This window comes from Schistocerca nitens, chromosome 1, assembly GCF_023898315.1.
Source record: "Schistocerca nitens isolate TAMUIC-IGC-003100 chromosome 1, iqSchNite1.1, whole genome shotgun sequence".
Classification (NCBI taxonomy): Eukaryota; Metazoa; Arthropoda; class Insecta; order Orthoptera; family Acrididae; genus Schistocerca; species Schistocerca nitens.
The window spans coordinates 714,490,702-714,502,902 of record NC_064614.1 but is presented as its reverse complement, the minus strand read 5'-3'; the positions used below and the strand labels follow the sequence as shown (position 1 = coordinate 714,502,902).

Here is a 12,201-nt window from a genome sequence, read left to right as displayed (position 1 = left end):
ATCTAACTGTGGTTCATTTAGTAGCATCAGATTTAATAACTCACCTACAATACTATTTTTTGGACTACATGTATTATTTATGATTTTCACAGGTCGTCTTCAAAACACTGGAGCTGGATTGTTCAATGACCAAACGTTCGAGCTTCTTGTATGCTCTTTCGTCAATCATTCTAGAAAGAACCTATCTTCGTCAATATCGAAGCCCGATTATCTAAATTACATTTTTCCAGGTTTGATTTAACTTTTACGATCGAATGTCACTGAACAGTGACGGCGGATAACCAAAATTGCATTAGGATGAGACTTTTTTTTGCCATGAGAATTATCATAGATATCTCTTTATTTATTCAAATCACAAAAGGTTGCTTATGAGAGATATTAAGGCAATTTATAAGCCAAAAAGATAATCCCATCGCTGTTGGAATGTGCATGGAGACTCGACAAAATACGCACGCGAAACTTGGAATCATACGTATATCTCATTGTCGTCCACTAGAAGGAGTGTCCCTTTGTAGAACTTTCTCTACCGTCAGCGCAAATTTTAGTGCCATTACTTATTCCAAATACCCAATGATTCTATTTGATGACGGTAATTTTGTAACATAATGTATGACTGAACTAACGAATGATTACAGAATGTCCTTATGTTCTTCAGTAAAATCTCGTGTCGGAATTTATGTGCGCAGATTTATGAGATATGGTAGCCGCGCTTTCTTAAGCCGAATGAAGAGAGCATTCCTTGTAAATTAGCAAATTTGTCCATTCGATGTCGTAATGGGCCAGATATTTCTGTGAAGCGAAATTTCCTATCGGTGAGTTATATTACAACGTTAAAAGGCATAGAGTTTAATAACAAACAAAAAATTGACCTCACACCATAGTATAAGTAATAAAGCTGAAAATATACATAAACTTATAAAGACTCCTAAATCAATGACATTAATATTAATCTCCGAAAATATTTGCTATTAGTGTCCTGAAAAATAGGTTTAGCTTCCTTTTTACGTGCAAGAAACTAGTTCGTTTACAAAATACTGTCTAAATACTTCTCTCACATTCACCAATAAATACCTTTATTTTCGTATTTCCACTAAATTAGTTACGTAAACTAAAATCTGTATGGATCATCTAAAACGACTGATGTTAGTATCGACCTCTTTTCGTTTCATATCCATAGACCCCTGATTTTGAGCTAATTATCTCCTTACATCACATGACGAACTTCTGTATAATGTACTTTGAGTGAATCGTGGAAATGCCTCCTTTCGTATGGTTTATTAATGTTGGATTTTAGTTGAAAAGTGGGTGACAGACGTGGTTCTATTAACGGACCGCGTGCTTTTTTTGAGCATTTTTGTCTAGTGTGAACGTCAAGGAGCCAGACCGAAAGTAGGAGAAGAATTCTCTTTGCACAGATTAAAGATACAACCTTTTTCTACTTGCAGGCGGATTTTTGTTACTTTCTGATCACTCGTTTCAGCACTATAATGTTAAAAGCAAGACGCTGTGATGGAGCATAGACTACCATTATACGTACTCCTGTGGAGAAAGCATGGGAGTAAAGCTTTTGTTGCTTACGTTTTGTGTAATTGCTAATCAATACTCCCCGTGTTTGTCAGTTGAGAGTTTGTAAAGCAGTTGCATTAGTACCTGCAACCTATGCGAGGCTGTACTGTAGTATATTTATCATACCAATGCGCCGCCACTGTTGCAATGCGTGATAAGCACCTATTCACCAACGAAGGATGGCAACTTTGCATTCTCATTGGAATGAAGCTCTGCCGTGTTGAATTGTTGTTGAAAATAGCGGGCAATAAAATGGGGAACTGCAAATCAATACTTAATATAGAAGCAACTCTCAATTAATGAATAACGAAATAATACAGTGAAATAAAAATCGATTAGTTCGAATAAATTATGCAAGAAGGAATGCTGAATGAAATAAGTTAATAAAATGTTCCGAGCTGTAATGTCGTCGTCGAAAGGATTTGCCGTAAGGATCCAACGTTTCCTCCCAGTGTGCGGAGGACATTTTCAAGGGGAATCGTAGCTTCTTTGACTGAAGGATTCACAACCTGGCTCGCTAGTGATCCCAGCAAAATTCCGCTTTCGCGCAGCGGCGTGACGTCACGTCCTGCGTGCGCCAGCGCAACTGGGCGCTGTCGACTGCCGTCCACTGTTGCTGTCATCCCATCGTGGAAGGCTGGTACACGTGTTCCTCACCACGGAATCAAGATGTCATTCAGTTTCAAGTCCTTCTCCTTCTTATTGAAATTCCTGGGGTATTTTACGGTCTCTATCGCCTCTCTGCACAACCTTCCATGGTATCCGCTTGTGGCTACCAGTACTTGCGACCTGTGAAAATGAATGTGGTTGTCTCCTAGCTGCAAAGCATGTTTCGCAACATCTGATCTATCAGTCTCCCCTCTTCTGCAATTTCCCTCGTGCGCTCCTAGTCGTTTTCTGACCGTTATTTTTGTAGTACCCACGTACGCTTCCCCACAACTACACCGAATCCTATAAATTCCAGATTTATCCAGCGGTTGGTGAGCATCCTTGGCTGATTTTAGGTGACCTTGCGTCTTCCTGGTGGGTTTGTAGATTACCACGATGTTCCGCTTTTTCAAGATTTTTCTGTGCGGTCAGTCACGTCAGGAAAGCTTTCGATTCCACCGGCGCTTGAGCATTGTTATGATTTCTATGCGTTGGTTTTAACGCTCTTTTCAGCTCAGTGAACGAATAACCGCTCTTGACCAATGCACTGTTGGCACTTGAGCATTGTTATGATTTCTACGCGTTGGTCTTAACGCTCTTTTGAGTTCAGCGAACGAATAACCCTTCTTGACCAATGCACTGGTGAGATGACTGAATTATAATCTAAGCAGCTCTGGTTCGTAGATTTTCCTTGCCCTGTCCGCCAACGTTTTGATGATGCCTCGCTTCTGTTGTGGGTGGTGGTGCGAATCCCGGTGCAGGTGAAGGTCTGTGCGCGTGGGTTTTCGGTAACCCCTGAGGCTCAAGTTACCATCTTCTTTCTTGAAAACTAGCACATCAAGAAAATTTAACCTTCCACCTGCCTCCTCTTCCACGGTAAAATGAATCTTCGGATTTTTCCCATTGATGTTTGTGGAACGTACTGGAACCAAATATTCACTTTCTTGTTCTCAGATTCCAGTGCCTGCTCCTCGAATTTTTCCATAAAGAAATTGGCTAAAACCGGGCTTAAGGGGCTCCCCATAGAGACACCATCCGTCCGTTAGTAGAACTCATCGTTCCATTTGAAATACTTGGCTGTGAGGCAATATTTAAACAGTTCTGCAACATCGGGTGGAAATATCCGATTCAGCTGTTGCAACACTTCATTGAGAGGGACCATAGTGAATAGCGATACCACATTAAAACTAACTAATATGTCCTTCTGCTGTACCACTATGCTGCTTAATTTACTGATAAAATGTTACGAATTTTTTATGTACGAATCCGATCGGCCGACATACGTTCGTAAACACGTTGTCAAGAATTTTACAATCGAATAGGTGGTGCAACCAGTAGCACTCCCTATAGGCCTTAGCGGAACATGTCCTGCCTCCTGTAGGATCTGGTTCTTTCTTTTGTCATACAGGTTAGTCAGTGTGATCTTGAAAATCGCTTGAGTCAACTTTCACTAATAACATTCAGAAGTTCTCTTTATTGACTGTGATACTGAACTGCTCGCGCCGCGTTATTTTTCCTCCTTAAAGCGCTGGGTACCCGCGGAGCCTCGGGCGTCTTGTTACGGTTCGCGCGGCTGCCCCCGTCGGAGGTTGGAGACCTCCCTCGGGCATGGGTGTGGGTGTTGTCCTTAGCGTAAGTTAGGTTAAGTTACATTAATTAGTGTGTAAGCCTAGGGATCGATGACCTCAGCAGTTTGGTCCCATAGAACCTTACCACAAATTTCCAAATTTCGGCCTTAAACTAAGCACGCGCACGATCATGGGCCATGGACTTTTCGCAGGTCTGTAAACGATGCATGGTTTTAGGTTAGTTAGATTTAAGTAGTTCTAAGTTCTAGGGGACTGATGACCACAGAAGTTAAGTCCCATAGTGCTCAGAGCCATTTGAACCATTTATGTGTATAAAAAGCGTAATAGCTGTGAAAGGCAAATTACACAGCTTGCAATTACACTTTCCGCCTTGTTCATTCGTACCACAATTAGGCGAATTGTGGCGTTCTACATCCGCCATTTTTGCGACAAAATGACTTATCGGAAATGAAATGATAATTAAATGGACACCCTAGCTGCAAACAGGCGTTGATGTACTTCATTGGGGACATGTTGAAAATGCGTGCCCCGACCGGGACTCGAACCCGGGATCTCCTGCTTACATGGCAGACGCTCTATCCATCTGAGCCACCGCGGGCACAGAGGATAGTGCGTCTGCAGGGACTTATCCCTTGCACGCTCCCCGTGAGATCCACATTCCCAACATGTCCACACCACTACATTCGTAGTGCGCCTAATAGATGTTTGCCCATCATACTCATTACTCGTGGCAGATTAATCCACCAAGTCCCGTACGAGTTCGGGCATAGCGTGTGCGTTCACACAAGAAGGTCAATGGCCGGGAAGCCATATTTTAACTATACATGACGGTAGTATCTGTTCCCGAAAGAACAGTTACCGTGGATGACCATGCAGCTTGCTAGAAATGAAATGATAATTAAATGGACACCCTAGCTACAAACAGGCGTTGATGTACTTCATTGGGGACATGTTGAAAATGCGTGCCCCGACCGGGACTCGAACCCGGGATCTCCTGCTTACATGGCAGACGCTCTATCCATCTGAGCCACCGCGGGCACAGAGGATAGTGCGTCTGCAGGGACTTATCCCTTGCACGCTCCTCGTGAGATCCACATTCCCAACATGTCCACACCACTACATTCGTAGTGCGCCTAATAGATGTTTGCCCATCATACTCATTACTCGTGGCAGATTAATCCACCAAGTCCCGTACGAGTTCGGGCATAGCCACGAGTAATGAGTATGATGGGCAAACATCTATTAGGCGCACTACGAATGTAGTGGTGTGGACATGTTGGGAATGTGGATCTCACGGGGAGCGTGCAAGGGATAAGTCCCTGCAGACGCACTATCCTCTGTGCCCGCGGTGGCTCAGATGGATAGAGCGTCTGCCATGTAAGCAGGAGATCCCGGGTTCGAGTCCCGGTCGGGGCACGCATTTTCAACATGTCCCCAATGAAGTACATCAACGCCTGTTTGCAGCTAGGGTGTCCATTTAATTATCATTTCATTTCTAGCAAGCTGCATGGTCATCCACGGTAACTGTTCTTTCGGGAACAGATACTACCGTCATGTATAGTTAAAATATGGCTTCCCGGCCATTGACCTTCTTGTGTGAACGCACACGCTATGCCCGAACTCGTACGGGACTTGGTGGATTAATCTGCCACGAGTAATGAGTATGATGGGCAAACATCTATTAGGCGCACTGCGAATGTAGTGGTGTGGACATGTTGGGAATGTGGATCTCACGGGGAGCGTGCAAGGGATAAGTCCCTGCAGACGCACTATCCTCTGTGCCCGCGGTGGCTCAGATGGATAGAGCGTCTGCCATGTAAGCAGGAGATCCCGGGTTCGAGTCCCAGTCGGGGCACGCATTTTCAACATGTCCCCAATGAAGTACATCAACGCCTGTTTGCAGCTAGGGTGTCCATTTAATTATCATTTCATTTCTAGCAAGCTGCATGGTCATCCACGGTAACTGTTCTTTCGGGAACAGATACTACCGTCATGTATACTTATCGGAAAGGAACGAAAATTCGCCTGTAAGTAAAGAATGTTGTTTCTTTAAACTATGCAAAGGAAATTGTGAATGTAGTTAAGGTCTAGCTTTTGTGACTCCGTAAACTTGATAGTCGCTGGAAAATACTCGAAAACGCAAACTTTTAGTTAATCATTACCGCATATGTGAGCCCATTTTCTATTAAAATGTAATGTACATACACCAAATAAATGTAATCATTTCCATAATTCCGGCAAGGTAAAACACATCGATGTTCGTCAAGCGATAAAACTATGATATGTGCTTAAAGTCAGGAGTCAGTCGTTATGAAATGGACAGTACGGTGATTGATGAGAGCCTCTGAAAAATTTAAATGAATCGAACTCGCAGTCGGTGCAATGAACTAAACACGCAAGAAATAATTTTCATAGATACTACTCTTTCCGAAACATCTCGTCTTTAAGAGACCGCAATTTGGAGTCTGTTGAGTGCTATGGAGTGAATTTAAGACCTTCAGATTCTTCTCACCAACAACTTTATGTGGCTTTTCCAAGGCTGAATTCACCTCAGACTTCTGTTCGTACAGCTTGGAGGGGGGTTTAGGGACCAATAACCCAGTCTACATTCATGTTTAGGGTTAAATTAATATTATAAGAAATTTGGAAGAGATATTACTTCTTAATTTCATTGCTGTACTTATACATACGGAAACATGTAGGAAATATTATTTTATTAATTATACAAACAGACGGAACTGCTCTATAATATCTTAGTGCCCACTCAAACATGGTTCGTTATTCTTCTCGTTCTCATATTGCATAGAAAACGAATCCAATCTATTTATAATCACTGCCACTGTGCAACACTTTTGTGCAACAAAGCAGTGGTTGGGTGCTTCTGGAGTTCACAAGAGTCGGGGTGGACGGCTTTGAGACCACCGATTGTATCTTTCGTTTCAACGGCCGACCGTTCTCTTAGAGGTCTGAAGCACGTCAAATTACACTCGGAATTTGACCGGAAACCTGCTTACGGATCTCTCTGGTCAGCGAAAGCAGCTCCGCCATTATGTCCGAAGGGCCACGCGACGCTGGTGGTCCCCGCGCCATCCTTTGTCAATGGAGTCAGTATTATGCGGAGGGGCACGGGGTTAGAATATCGCTCTCCCAGCCGCTGTCGATTTTCCGGACCTAGGAGCCGTAACCTCGCAATCAAGTAGCTCCTAAATTGGACCCCGTTCCAGTCCCCCCACCTTTAAACGCAACCATTCCATGGTCACAAATTGGCCGCTGTTCGGTTTTCATTTGATTGCCCCTCATATGATTCTATCACTTTAGAGATGTACAGTCATGCTCAAAAGTATCCGAACGAACTGAATTGCATTTCGCCTGACTCGCATACAACCCACATAACGCAGCTGTCTAGCAGGTCCTCTAACCGCACCTTGGTACAGTCGTTTGACTATTGAAAATGGTTCCGATAAGTCACCGCTACAAAACTCTGCCCTGTATCGCAAAACTCAAGATGTAAAGTAATACCACGATACTACAAATATCAGGGAACACCCTATCACAGACAAGACTGTCCTTAAGGCTTGTAAGCTCACATTTATTGCAGTACATGACACACCTGAAATGTTTTACCACTCTCATTATTACGTCAGATAGGTAATGCACGTAGTACGTTCTTCGTGTTCATGATTTCCTCTTCAAAGTAACATACCGTACTTGTTATTTAACACAAAATGACATTTAAAATTTAAGTTATTCACGAGCAGCTAGTTGAGAATATGAATGAACTTCAAATGACACGACGAACCGTCTCGTTCTGCATATGGATTCAAACCCAGGTCAGGCAGACTAAGATTTCGTGACTGACGGAAACTAACAGTCATTCCTGACTAGGCATACAGAGAGTGATATACCTCGATTTTAGACAGTATCAGTTAGCAAATATCAACTTTAAATTATGTAAAGTAAACATTTTTAACGGACGCGAATTCCTTCCCAGCAACTATTGTCCCTGTTAAAGAAGTACGAGAGATTTTAAGTATTGCTTCTTCACAAGTAACTTACTTGAAATGCCGTGAGGTAAAGCTTTGTGTTGGACAGGGATTCGAACCCAGAACCTAATCGGATTGTTATCGAAGCATAATCAACTGTGACATATCGGATTTTCTCGGCAGTAGCTAGATGTTTTAACTGAAATGACGAGACGAAACATTAATTTTTTCCTTCCCACGACTCCAACTCGGCACCTATCGCTGTTATATTCTAGAGAAAACGAACGTTAAATATGGGTTTGTTAAACCATCAGCGACATGTGAGCATGCTTGAACTAGAAATAATATGACAAAGAGTTCAGTGCAGACTGGGAATCGAACCCCACACATATCGTTGTTGACTACACACAAAGAGACGTCAGCTACCGAATTTTTCTCCACCAGCAGCTCGGAATAACATCCTTGAACTTACAGTGATCTCTCAAATAGTTCTGTGGGAGTGTTGCCAACGAATGAAAATACATTAAAGATCAAAATTATTATCCACCAGCAGATAGGTGCTCTCATGCTAGAGCCTGATAATACATCATGTAAACTTTAGTGCCGGGCCAGGATTCGAACCCATTCACGCGCAATATGTGGACATGTTGTGGAATCTGCAGTTTTGAACAAACAACAAATTGTAGTCGAGCTGTATTGTCGCGAAGGGATCAAATTCCGCGTTAAGGGCGGTCTGAGTTGCATTCCAAGCTCAGACACCAATTTTATCGACATACAGAAGCTCAAATAAAAGATGAAATAAGTGTCCTGTGACCCTACATAGCGTTTGTTTCGTCACTACAAATAAATACCTAGTATAAGAAAGGTTACTGGTGATAGAGTTCCCACATTCCGCCACTCCTGACTATTGTGGTTCAATGTAACATCTACTTGGTAGAGAAGGAATATCATGTTTAATGAGAATTTCATACCACAATGCCATTTTACTTTCTTCACTTGGCGTAGCCGGAAGAGAATAGAATCTGTCTCTCCCTATTAAAACTCATAGGCAGGAGCTGGAATCGAACCCAGACCACCATCATAGGAACCTATCATCAGTCCAACAGACCACAAAATGTTCTTCTCGCAGACTCATTTTTTTATCATAACACCGTTGCGGCACACCCAATGAGAATTCTGAAACACAGGCTCCCTGTAGTGGTTTGCAGCATATTCAGTACATTCATTTACTTGGTTGACAGAATCGCCATGAACTAGCTGCCTCGGCGACCCAGTGCATACATTCGACTCTATTTTGTAATCACCGAAATAAAATCACGTAACTGCCACCTACACAGATCTGCCAACAGTGTATGACGCAGAAATTTAAGTAGGAAGAGTTCTATTCCATTTGTTGTAAACGTAATGCAGTGAAAAAGAAAAGCTGTAACTGTCTGTCTCTTAGAAGTCTACATCCGGCCATATGCATTATCTCACAGCACTGTGGAATTCAGAACTTCTGGAGGAACTGTTCTCGACTTGGAGACACTGTAGCTACATGACAGCTAGTAGCGTAACGGTAAGCGTCGCGCACTGTAAATAAGACGTCGCGTGTTCTATTACATTCGCTGCTACATTTTTTAGAACACAGTTTTGCTGTCTTCTGAAGTTATCAATTTGATGGAACTTTGAATATAATTCCCTTCACTTCTCAACCCAAAATAGCCGCATGTGGAAAGTGGGCTAACTTCTGCAACATTTTGTTCTTTTCAGGTATAATAGACGGCCAGGCAGCAGATGCATCTCGAAGCTTTGCATTATGTATGGGGCAAGCGCATAGTGCCAAAGTAGTCAGAAAAGTATTTTCTACGTTAGCTGTCGTCTGGTAGTGGCATTTTATTCTTCTTCAAGCCTTGTTTGACTGCTTTAACTCAGAACAAGTTTTCAATAAACTGCATGTGAATTGTCAGACTGTTATAGATAACATCAGAGAATTCACATATATCGTTGATAATTAATTTCTCTAAAATGTTTCGTATTTTTTAACACCACTAAAAGAAGCCTTACGAAAATTTTGCACTTTATTATAAGAAATGAAGTAAAACTACCGACGATAACTTTACGACGAAAGTCTTTTTTAATAAAACTGAGTATCTGTACACAAGAGTGCTTCTATCGGCACCAATTAGTAAAATACTACTGACTTAGTATTCGATTGGGTCTGTGTTTAATTGGTATTCTGTGTCATAGTCAACAGGTATGCAAATGTGGCATTTCATAAATAAAATTATGTATTCCTAGAAATCCAAAATTTGCTTTTCAGCAGCGGAAAGAAGCATTACCTGTTGGGCAGCATTGTAAGTTTTTCACCATTGCACTATGAACTGAAAGTATTTTCTTGCGATTTCCTTATCGATGTTTGATCTGACTTCGTATAGCACTTTCACAGAAGGGATAAAAAACTTACAATCAGCAAGACTGGAACCGCGAACCATAACAGACACTATTTCACAGGTCAGCACGTCCCCACAGATCTCTGCGAAGAGGTATGTCCTGTGCCTTCCTCTTATAAGGCCAATAGTGACTAGAACTCGTAAACCGCTATTTAAAGGACGATATTAGTTCCGATTTCCACGTGCAACGGCATTCCTGGGCTGAAAATCGTAAATTTACAATCTTTTGTTACAGCTCAAGCGATAATAACTCAGATTAGCATAATCTCCGCTTCAGAAGCTTGCTTCTTCTTAACCATTTAATAGTCTCGCATTTTTCCACCGTCACTATTTTTGTAAGCTAAGCACATCATCTGTTACACCACACTCCTGGGGCTGGGAAAGGTGGCCACAATGGTCTGGTGGAACGAACTATCACAGGTGCAATGCGTGGAATCCGGCATTGACTTTTAAGGGGCACAAACAGATTTACTTTACCTCTCGTAACCTCAAGAGAAAGATGTTATAATCCAGAATCCGCATTAAACATCACGTTCCTTCATCCCCAACTTGGCAGAGCCAGTTTACATTGCCAAAAGACATAGGTGGAATTCATGGTAAACAGAAATACTGACGCCAGTAATCTTACTTACATTAAAAAAATTTATTTTATTTGATGAACCGATAGCCATTTAAAGGAACAGGGCTCTTATTTTACTTGAACTTGATTGAACTAGAGACGTTGAAAAATTTGGTGCTGGACTGTGATTCGAATTCGTATCTCCTCTTTCGAGGATCTGAATCTCTCCGAACAGTATAGTTTGATCATTTCGTTCCTTTTTCCAAGACTGCATTCTTCTCTAGGTCTCCATAAATGTAAGTATGTGGGTTCGATTCCTGTTCCAGTACAAAAATATTCATAATTTCATTTCAAGTCCTAACAGTTGCACACCGGCCTGCTAGTGAAAATTAAAGTGCATTTTTAATGTTTGTTCATGTGTTGCCAACAATTTCTGGTCAAACATGAATACATCTTACTGTTGGTGAGTAAGAAACTGATACTTAAGCTATATTCGTGGACGATAAAGAAGAACGATAGGAGTGCGGTTCGATTGTTGCTCAGGCACAAAACCTTGTATCCTTATTTTAGATCCAAACACCTAGCAGCTGGTAAGAAAAACCGATACGTAACAATTGATTTTACTTAGTTAACAATCCGATTACGTGTTGGGTTCGTATCTCCGTCACAGAACTTCACATCATGCACTTCATCTTTAAATGTATACATACTTTGTTACTGCTAAATGGAGGTATATCAGACATCTTTCGTGGTTAGTTAACAGTGATGAAAGGGTCTTTATAGGAGTCCCGGTTTATTACAAAAACTGTCGTCTTTTATTTTCAAGTTTTGATTTGGTTACTGACATTGGCGAAAATTTCGGTGATTCATGACCCTTCACAGATAGTCAGCAATATGATTAGATTGGATTCGATTAGATTAGATTAATACTTGTTCCATAGATCATTAATACGAAATTTCGTAATGATGTGAAATGTGTAATTCTAATGAAAGATTTCCTGACACACTGGCATTCAATTCCTTTACTACAATTATTACCCTCTCTCTCACTCTTTTTTATTTCTCTCTCTCTCTCTCTCTCTCTCTCTCTCTCTCTCTCATACACACACACACACGCGCACACACACACTTTCTTTTTTATTTTTATTTTTTTTGGTGTGCTCGAATATCAGTGGGGCACGAAAACGTCCGTGAATGAGATTCTTAGTTTTGAGTACAGTTACGAAAGAAATATAAAAACAACTATGTGAGTTACTGATTTATGATGCTTAGTTTGCATTCAGATCTGAGTATTATTAGTAACTACGCTCCAGTCCCTAAACCTAGTAACAGAAATGCGAATCAGATGCATTACTTATTCCAGGCCATAGCAGCCGTGTCTTTGAGACGCCAGCCCGCTGCTGGATCACATCAGTTCGTCTTCT

At 41.6% G+C, this 12,201-nt stretch overlaps 3 non-coding genes across 3 annotated transcripts; 1 reads left to right on the top strand and 2 right to left on the bottom strand.

Moving 5' to 3' along the window:
- Positions 1 to 4,327: 4,327 nt before the first annotated feature.
- Positions 4,328 to 4,402, bottom strand: Trnat-ugu (transfer RNA threonine (anticodon UGU)). Its single transcript has one exon. It is a non-coding gene; the product is annotated as a tRNA-Thr (tRNA).
- Positions 4,403 to 4,766: 364 nt separating this feature from the next.
- On the bottom strand, positions 4,767 to 4,841 carry Trnat-ugu (transfer RNA threonine (anticodon UGU)). Its single transcript has one exon. It is a non-coding gene; the product is annotated as a tRNA-Thr (tRNA).
- A 303-nt stretch (positions 4,842 to 5,144) lies between these two features.
- Positions 5,145 to 5,219, top strand: Trnat-ugu (transfer RNA threonine (anticodon UGU)). Its single transcript has one exon. It is a non-coding gene; the product is annotated as a tRNA-Thr (tRNA).
- Positions 5,220 to 12,201: the final 6,982 nt, after the last annotated feature.